The sequence below is a fragment of the Mustela nigripes genome, chromosome 14, assembly GCF_022355385.1.
Source record: "Mustela nigripes isolate SB6536 chromosome 14, MUSNIG.SB6536, whole genome shotgun sequence".
NCBI lineage: Eukaryota > Metazoa > Chordata > Mammalia > Carnivora > Mustelidae > Mustela > Mustela nigripes.
In genome coordinates, this window is record NC_081570.1 from 33,012,336 (window position 1) to 33,021,373 (window position 9,038).

The window sequence follows — 9,038 nt, forward strand, 5'->3', positions numbered from 1 at the left end:
GGCAGAAAGGCAGGCAGAGAGAGAGGGGGAAGCAGGCTCCCTGCTGAGCAGAGGGGCCGATGTGGGGCTCGATCCCAAGACCCTGAGATCATGACCTGAGCTGAAGGGAGAGGCTTAACCCACTGAGCCACCCATGTCCCCCTAACTCACTTCCTTTTAATACTTTATTTCAGCCACTGGCTTGAACAGGTTTAGCTCTGTGGACTTAGCCCAACCGTGACTCCTTTGTTTCCATTTTCCTACCATGTTTTCCAGTGTTTCCTCCTTCAAGTTCCCAAGTGTGGCAGTCTACTTTTGCCTATCTCATCTTATCCCCCCATGTCACTGGTTGCCAGGAAGCCTTCTGGTCACGCCCCCCTTCTTCCTTCCGGTTGGTTCTGTCTACGGGGTCAAAGTCCCTGGGTCTATGCGTATCTGTAAGATTGGGGACAGAGTGATCTACCTTGAAGGTGAGTGTGGCTGGGTTGGTCCCGCCTCTCCTACAGACCTCCAACCCGAAGCCCTGCCTCCTGGTAAACCTTGAGTCACTGTGTGACCTCAGAATGGCTCATCATCCAGTCCATGAGAGAAACCTAAGCCTCATTTATAGAACTCAACATTTTTATGCTCAGCATTCATTATCTTCATCCTCTTTCCCAAACGCTCCCACTCCTTTCCTTGCTCATTCACAATCAGAACCAAAAGGCTCAGGAAAAGCACGTGTTCCAATCCACAAATATGGCAGGTGAGCAAACTGTGGTCCAAGTTCATACAGAAGCAAAATTGCAGTATGGGCCTCCTGATTTTCCCAAGTTCTTTTTTTGCCCAATGAACCAGTACTTGACCCCTGCACACATGCCCACTTCCCACTCCCACTGGAGTCTGATGGGGCCAGAAACTGGTGGTACAGTCTATCAGAGGCAGATAGGGCCAAGGAGCAGGTGGCAGTTAAAACGCAGTGGACACTGTGGGTGGCAGCTGTCCCACTCCACCCAGAATCAGACTTTAGGGCCTGAGATTCTAGGTCCAGGTTTGGCTAAGAGATGAGAAGTTCCAGAGGCAGGGGACTGGCTAAGTTGGAGCCAGAACCACGAGACCTATGTTGGTTTCCTGCTGCTGCTATAATGAATGACCACAAACTAGGGAGCTTGAAACAATAAAAATGCAGTCATTCATGGTTCTGGAGGCCAGAAATCTGAAAGCAAGGGATCAGCAGGGCTCCACTCCCTTCTGAGACTCTGTTCCTTACCTCTTCCAGCTTCTGGTGTCTGCAGACTGTTCCTTGGCTTGGTGGCCCAGCACTCCAGTCTCTGCACCCGTCTTCACACCTCCTTCTCCTGGGTCTGTATGTCTTCTCCTCTCTCTGTTCCTCTGCCTCTCTCTTATAAAGACACTTTGTGATGTGATGGCATTTAGGGCCCCCTGGACAATTCAAGAGAAGTTTCTCTTCTTCTCATGATCCTTAGCTTACAGGTATCTGGGTGGCTCAGTTGGTTAAGTATTCAATCCCCCCCCCCTTTTTTTAAGGTTTTATTTTATTTATTTGAGAGAGGACACAAGCAGGGGAAGCAGCAGAGGGAGAGGAAGAAGCAGGCCCCCTGCTGAGCAAGGAGCCCAACATGGGGCTCCATTCCAGAACCCCTGGGATCATGAGCTGAGCCAAAGGTGGATGCTTAACCCACTGAGCCACCCAGGCTCCCCCGTACTTATGTCTTTATGGAATTTTCTCAACTATAGATTAATACTCTATGGGACAGGTGAGGATATGGAGGCTTAACAGATGAAGTGACTTGTCCTATTAACTCATCCAGCTGATGAGTGTCAGAGTGGAGATTCCAGGCCAGGCTGGTCTGCCCCTGAAGCCCACGCTGCTTTCACCTGCCCAGGCTCAGCCGGAAGTCACAAGTAGGACTTCCAGTTCTGTCCAGCACACACCACAGCACGGAGTCTGTACCCCTGGCACCACCAGCTGATGAGGTTTTGGAATACAGGTGAGGTTCAGTGGAGTCTGGTGCCAATGACCAAGAAAGGATTCTTGAGATGTCTCTGGTGCAAAACGGTGGTTTATGAAAGCACGGGGAGAGGACCCCTGGGCAGACATAGCTGCTGCACCCGGGTTGAGAGGAGTGACTGATTATATACTATGGGGTTGGGGGAGGTAAGGAAAAGGGAGGTTTCAAAAGGATTTTCATATGTTAATGGAGACTCACCGGAGAACGGAGGCCTTGCCATTGTCAAGTTAAGGTTGTTTTTCCTCTTGGCAAGGCATTAACATGAAGATAGTTGGGAGCTTCCTGGAGCAACATTACACTCTGCCACTTCACTGTCAATGGGTTATACGGAATTTTAATTTTATCTACATTTCCTTCTGGAAGCTAGTTATTGCAAGAAATGCTTTGTTCTAGGACCTTTGTAAACTGAGGGAGACTCAGGTCTTGCAGGATTGTGATCTCTACAAGTTAACTATTTGTTTTTTCCTTTAGGGCAGCCAGGAATGCCTGAGGAATGTCACATATATCCCATGGGGGGTGGGGGTTGTGGGGTGTCAGCTCCTGCTTTGTCCTCCGCTTGCCTTCTGTTCCCTCATCACCAACTCCGAATTCCCAGTCCCTATAACATGGCGCCCCCACCGCCAGCCTTTGAGAGCCTGGATCTGCTCCTCGATCTCGGGCGTCTTGAAGTCGGCAGTCACTGAAGGTGGACGACAGTGCTGGACTTCCCCATGTCTGCACTGGCTGGAGCCCTGTGGGAATGGGAGGGGGGAGAGTCTGTTGAGAAGAACCTGTTCGGAGAGGCTTTCGCTCCCCCTTACCCCAAGCTGGGGACTAGGAGACTTTCAGTTGAAGTCCAAGCACGACAACCTCCAGAGAGGATCCCTGGCAGTCTCACATTCTGGACCTCAGTTTTTCCATCTGTCAAATGGGGGATTTGGTTCATTTGTAAAATATATTTTGGTCCTGAAGCTCTGTGACTTCAAACACTATCACACGACCAAAGCTATCTGGCTAACAGGGCTTTCACTCATCACTACCATTCAGGGAACACTTACTTCCCCTGCCAGGTGCTTGCCCATGTGTTGGGCAACGCCGGGTAACAGAGGACACGGAGAGGTGGGGGACACCGGATTCTTGCCCTCGGAGGACTGCTAGTGAGGGTATGAAGGCAGATAGACAGGGAGGAGCGGGTAGGAAGGTGTTCAGAGTGAACTCAGAGCCTTGGGTGCGGAGGGGGAGGGGCAGAGCTTCAGGTGACCCCACGTTCAGGAACGCAATGAAGGCATTTTTGTCTCCTCCATTTTACAGTTAAGGAAACTAAACCTCAGAGAGAGAGAGAGAGAAATGACTGCTAAGGCCACGCAGCTGGTAAGTGGTCTTCATTTCAGGTCCTTGTCTTCTGGCACAGTTTGTCCTATGCTGTTGGGGACAAGGAAATGAGGACAGGAAGGAAGGTGACCCAGGCACTGCAGAGGCCTGTGAACAGTTCTCTGTCTGGGGCAATGGACCCTCAACATACCCCCAGCTCTGGACATTCCGAGAGCACAGCTTGCCCTCCTGTGGACATCAGGCCTTGGATGCAGGAGTGGAGGGGCTGAATCCAAGTGTTTTCCCCAGCCCCTGGGGAGCTGTAGCACACACCAGGATCAGAGCAATGACAAACCACAAAAAGTCTCAACCTGCTGAGGGTTTTCAACCCAGATAAATTCAATACCTCGGACATTCATTCAATCATCCACTTACTCGTTCTTTCAGTCCTCTGTGTATGTAGCCCTGTGTCTGTCTGGGGAGGTTTCCCTCCCTCTTTGGACACTAATTCCCAGGACCCTGCGCCTGGGCTGCTGTCCTGGATCTGCACTTAAGTCTGCAACTGTCTCAGCACCTGGGGCTGACAGGGTGGGGGGGCCTGGTCTCCTTGTCTTTCTGATTGACCTAAGGGAGATCAACCAGGCTAGCTGACCTCTCTGAACCTTCTCTTTGCTGCTCCCAGAGCACCTTCTCCAAGGAACAGGGGCTCTATGCCAGGTTGCCAGGTGGAGGTATTTGTGAACACAAGGGCCCCACTCTCTAGGTCTGCAGATCAGGTCCAAAGCAGAAGGGAGGAAGTGGAGGGGCCAGATCCCAGGGCTCAGCCCTGTTCCCCACTGTACTGATAAGGCAGAAGCAAGCAACAACTGTGCCTCCCCCAGATGGAAGGGGCCCTGCAGCAAATCTACTCTGGGTGGTCCTCTGGCTTTTCCTTTAGCTGCTTTGATGGGGGATGGTACGTGGGTCGGGCGGGGGAGAGCAGCTGCTCTGGGTCCAGAACACATTCCCTCAAACTGCTTTTGATCGCGGGTGAGCCAGGCCCCATTCCTTTCCTCCATCTGCCCCTGGATTGCCCTGCACCGAGGACAAAGTGAAGGGGGAGTGGAGGCCGGGGGCAGGGAATTGGAGGGCTAATGCAAAGGATCCTTCTGGAATTCATCCTCTAACCCTTCAGGACAGCCAGATCTCTTGCTGGGGCCCACCACCCGACGTGTGCGTGTATGAGATCAGGGGTGGGCACGGGTCTGTGGGACCACACACACGTGCACGCGGGATTGTGAGCGAACACCGGGGCGTCCTGGGGGCATGAGGACACGGCTAGCTTCAGAAGGCGTCCGTTTCCCCACTAACCTCCACCGGCGCCACCCTCCCCCTCCCTTTGATGAGGACAAGACAGGACCATCTTGCGTAAAGAGCCGCTCGGAGACCGGTCCATCTAGGTTGGCTCCTAGATAAGACATTCCGGAGCGCAGACTTGTGTACCTGGATGTTCTTGTACATCGAATTCCGCTTAGAGGTCTGGGGCGGAGTCCTCGTCCTCACGCTGCGGGTGGGGGTGCGGTCGGGGCAAGCGTGAGTACTGGGGAGCCCTGCCGGCGCCTCTTTGTACACCCCGGGACTGAGCATTTCACCACCCGCTCGCCCCCGGCCCGGCAGCCGGCCGCGTCCCTGCGGGCAGTCCCCCTCTCTCTCTGTCCCGGTCCAGACCTCCCGACCACAGCTCCGGGACCCCTCCGCCTTCCTCCAGGTGCACGAGGCAGCCCAGCCCCTTTCGGTCCGCAGGGCCCCCGAGGCGCGGGCGGCCGGGCAGGTAGCGGGCAGGCGCCGCGCCGCCCCGCCCTCTTGTCACCTGTCTGGGCGCGCCGAGCGGATGAGCGCTACGTGCGCGGGCGGCTGGCTGGGGCAGGGCGGGGGGCGCGCGGCCGTCCTGCGCGCCGGGGTGCGGGACTGACCCAGGCGGCCCCTCCCCCATACGCCCCCCAAGCTGCGACGGCCGCCGAGACTCCCCGAGACCGCGATCGCCACCAGCCCCTCGCCACCTGACCACCTTGCACCTCAAGGGCCAGCTCGGAGGCTGCTTCTGGGAATTGGCCTCTGACACCCGGTTTTAGTCACTGTCCTCGGGGAGCCCTCCAGTTCTGATCACTCGGGTCGAGGCTTGCATCCCCTCCACCTACAGGGCGAGGCCCAGCACACAGCCCGACCCAGGCCCCACTGCCACACTGGTGTCCTGAGTGCAGGAGTGAAGGAGTGAAGTCTGAGAGCGGCAGAAAGGAGAGCCGGGGCGGGGGGCGGGGGGGGGCGGCGCTTAGGGACTCCTTGGGTGTCCTGAGAACCTTCATTTACAGGACCTCCTCAACCAGAAACTTGGTCCCCCAGCCTTGGCTCAAGTTGTCCCTTCAGCCTGAGACGCTGCCAAGGCCTATCCTTCCTGGGGAAGCCAGGCCTGCTCCTTGGGGCTTTGTGATCTGTGCACCTGACCTCCATCCCACATGCTTACACATAATGTTACAGTTCCCCCTCTTCATGGCCCTGCCAGATAGTGAGGTGACCCAGGGTGGGTTTGAGCTCTGGGATAGAAAGACCTCAATCATTAAAAAAAAAAAAAAAAATGAGCTACTTCTTCCACCTCACACTGTGGCCTCACTCTCCCAGGCCTTCCTCTGGGGACAGCCCTTTCTCTGAACTGCTCCCCATCTCCCCAAGTCCTTCCCCTTTCAGGCCAGAACAGGGTAGGGCCGGGATTCTGGCTCTAGGGCTAGGTCAGTCTGGGTCCTCTGTCCCTTTGGGCCTCCTTGAGGAATTTCAGGGGTGAGTGTGCAGGGTGTGGAGAGAGGTGAGGTGGGAGCCGGAGGAATGTGGGACTCCCGGAGGGAAGGCTAGCGAAAGGTGGAGAGGGCGGTGCGAACGCGCTACCCTGGGAAAAGGCCCTGGGAATCAGGGGCTATTTTGAATGACAAAGGTTCCCTGGGGAGCAGAGGAAGGCTCGGGAGGGTGGGAATGTGGGAGGAGGTGGGTCAGAAGGGCGGGGAGGAAGCTGCCCAAGGGCTCGCATCTGCAGCGGCCCTTTCAAGTCCCGCTAAACCCATAACAATGAGAGGAACTGACCTGTGGACACCAGGGGCAGAGGATGATTAACGTAATTCACCGAGGAAATACAAAAACCTTATGAAAATGTCAGAAATCCCGAAGTACAAATGAAAAGGAGATTCCGGTTTTTCTTATCTATAGAATTGGTCAAGATAAAAATAATGAAAACACCAGCTGTTGGTAAGATGTGGGGGAAGACAGAGGCCTGTTTTTCTCTGCTGAGGAGGTAAATTGTACGTTTCTGTACGACCGTTTGACAGTATGTGTGAAAGCCTTTGAAAGAGTATACTTTGATGTAGCAATTCTGCTTCCAGGATGCGCCCTAAAAATCAAGGGTAATTTATCCCAGCCTTATTTATAACTGGGGTATACTGAAAGTTTCCCAGATTCTCAATGACTGAGACCTGGGTATAGGCTACGCCACATTTGTAGAAGGAAGGCTGCAGGGAAATTAAATCTCACACTCTCAAAGAATATTAAAGAGATGAGGAAACACTCAAGATATGCTAGTAAGTGAAAAGGGGAAGTTATGAAACAGCATGACTCCAATTTTATACAATGTCTATATAAATACGCATTATGGCTGCCCATGGGTAGTGGGGAGCTGGGTACTCTACCAGGTTCTAACCGCATACGGAAAAAGACTATGAGGAAATTAACCCGGATCATAAAGGATTTCGAATGCCAGTTTGTGTTTTGCTTTCCCCAACAGAGGTGAGAAGGCAGCAAAGACCTTTAAACAGGTGAGCAACAGGTGTGCCAAAAACATCATCTCTGCCGTTTAGGAAGCCCGGGGTGTAGCCATTTGGACGATGGACTGGAGAAGCCAAGAGGCAGGGAGACCTGTTGCAGGGTTTGGGTAAGACTGGGCTGGCAAGGCCTGGGGATGGAGAGAACGGGACGGGGCGGGCAGCCTTAGGAGATACGTAGGAGGTAGAATACGCAGCGCTTGGTGATAGAGACAGCACGTTGGGAGAGACAGAGGCCGGTTTGTGGCCGGTAGTGCCAACCAACAGAAGAAGAGGAGCCAGCTAGCAAATAAGCTAAATCTGGTTTGGGGTCTGTCAAGGGAAGAAGAGGTGCTCTGGAAAGGGTCTTGAGAAAGATCCAAGAGGTAGAAAACCCAGGCTGACCCATCTGAAAGAAGCCCAGGGTCGAGAGTGCAGAAGGAAATGGGAGCAACAGTACAATGAGAGTGCCCACCTCTGCACGGGGCCTCCGTGGTGTCTCTGCCTGCGCCCAGCTAGAGCATCCCCCAGACCCTCCCTGGGCTTCCTGCTTCCTCTGCTGGAGGCTCTGTGGATTCTTTGGTCACCCCAACGCCTGAGGGCCATCATCATTCTGCTTGCCCTCCAGCCATGTTTGGAACCTCAGATGAGAGACTGGAGACAGTGCTTCATACTGTCCAACGTATGATCTCTGACTCAGCCTTTCTAAGTCTCAGGCTCTTCCGTGGTTAGTTGATTGCGTTTTCTCTTGTCTTTGGTGGCTGCTTGGCTCACCTTTTGCTCCTCCGATGATGTCTCTGTTCTGACTTGTTCCATGGCGGGCCCATCCGGGGATTTGTTGTCAGCCATTTGGCCCTGAGTTAAGGAGGGCGACTCTGCTCTGGGGCCCGTTCCTTCCCTCACTCCTCCACGCATCTTGAAGGTCTTCCTTCTTCTCTACCGTCTTTTCCCCCAAGAGACCCAGGTTTTGACTGTAATTTCAAGGAAGAACAGAAATTCCTCGTCTAACTACTTCTCCTCCAGCTCCCTCTCCATTTGCTCTCCCTCCTGACCAAGTCTTCCCAGAAATTATCTACATTTCTTCATCTCCTCTTTGTCCTCTTCCCCCCCCCTAATCTTCTCTCTCTCTCTCTTTTTTTGTTCTCCCTCTTTGTCTCTTAATTCTTTCCAGTTAGGCTTCTGCTCCTACCTGTCCACTGAAACTTTTTGTAACGATCCCTGTAGTGGGTGAAATGCTGTCCCCCATAAAATATGGCCAGATCCTAACCCCTGGAACCCATGAAGGTGAACTTATTTGGAACAGGGGCCTTGCAGATATAATTAAGTTAAGGATCTCAAGATGAGATTAGCTGGATTTAGGGGGGTGGCAGGTATGTTTACAGGAGAAGGGGAGATCTGGGACTGACGCACAAAGATGGCTACATGACGCAGAGGCAGAGGTCATTAGTTACACAGCCACGGACAAGAAACACCAGGGATTGTCAGCATCCACCTGAAGCAAGGAGAGAGGCATGAAATCAAGTCTCCCTCAGAGCTTCCGAAGGATCCAACCTGCCGAGGTCTCCATTTCAGACTTCTGGGCTCCCAGAACTGAGGACAATACACTTCTGCTGATTGAAGCCCATGATTTATTATTGCCCTGATTTACTATGGCTGTCCGAGAAACTAACTCAGTAATTATACCAGTGGCTGACATTTACGGGTGTCTACCTGGTGCTTGGCCCGGTTCTGAAGGCTTTACACGTATTATTTCATTGAATTTCCACCACCAACCCAAGGAAAAGGGCACACAGTAATAAAGCAATGTGGACAGATGCAGTTCTGGAGAGTCTGCTGTGTCTTTGGCATTTAAAAATTGAACCTCCGTCTGAGTGGAGGTTCATCTCCACTTCATCTTATTTTTCCCTTTAATAGATGAGGAACCTGCAGACCCAAACTT

The 9,038-nt window shown here is 53.2% G+C and overlaps 1 long non-coding RNA gene across 1 annotated transcript in view; it reads left to right on the forward strand.

Annotated features, from left to right (window-relative positions):
- The window catches only part of LOC132001498 (uncharacterized), a 21,679-nt gene extending 19,763 nt beyond the window's left edge, over window positions 1–1,916 (forward strand). The window contains exons 2-3 of the long non-coding RNA XR_009399624.1: window positions 1,238–1,320; window positions 1,791–1,916. This is a non-coding gene — a long non-coding RNA (uncharacterized LOC132001498). The remainder of the gene's footprint in view (window positions 1–1,237; window positions 1,321–1,790) is intronic.
- Window positions 1,917–9,038: the final 7,122 nt, after the last annotated feature.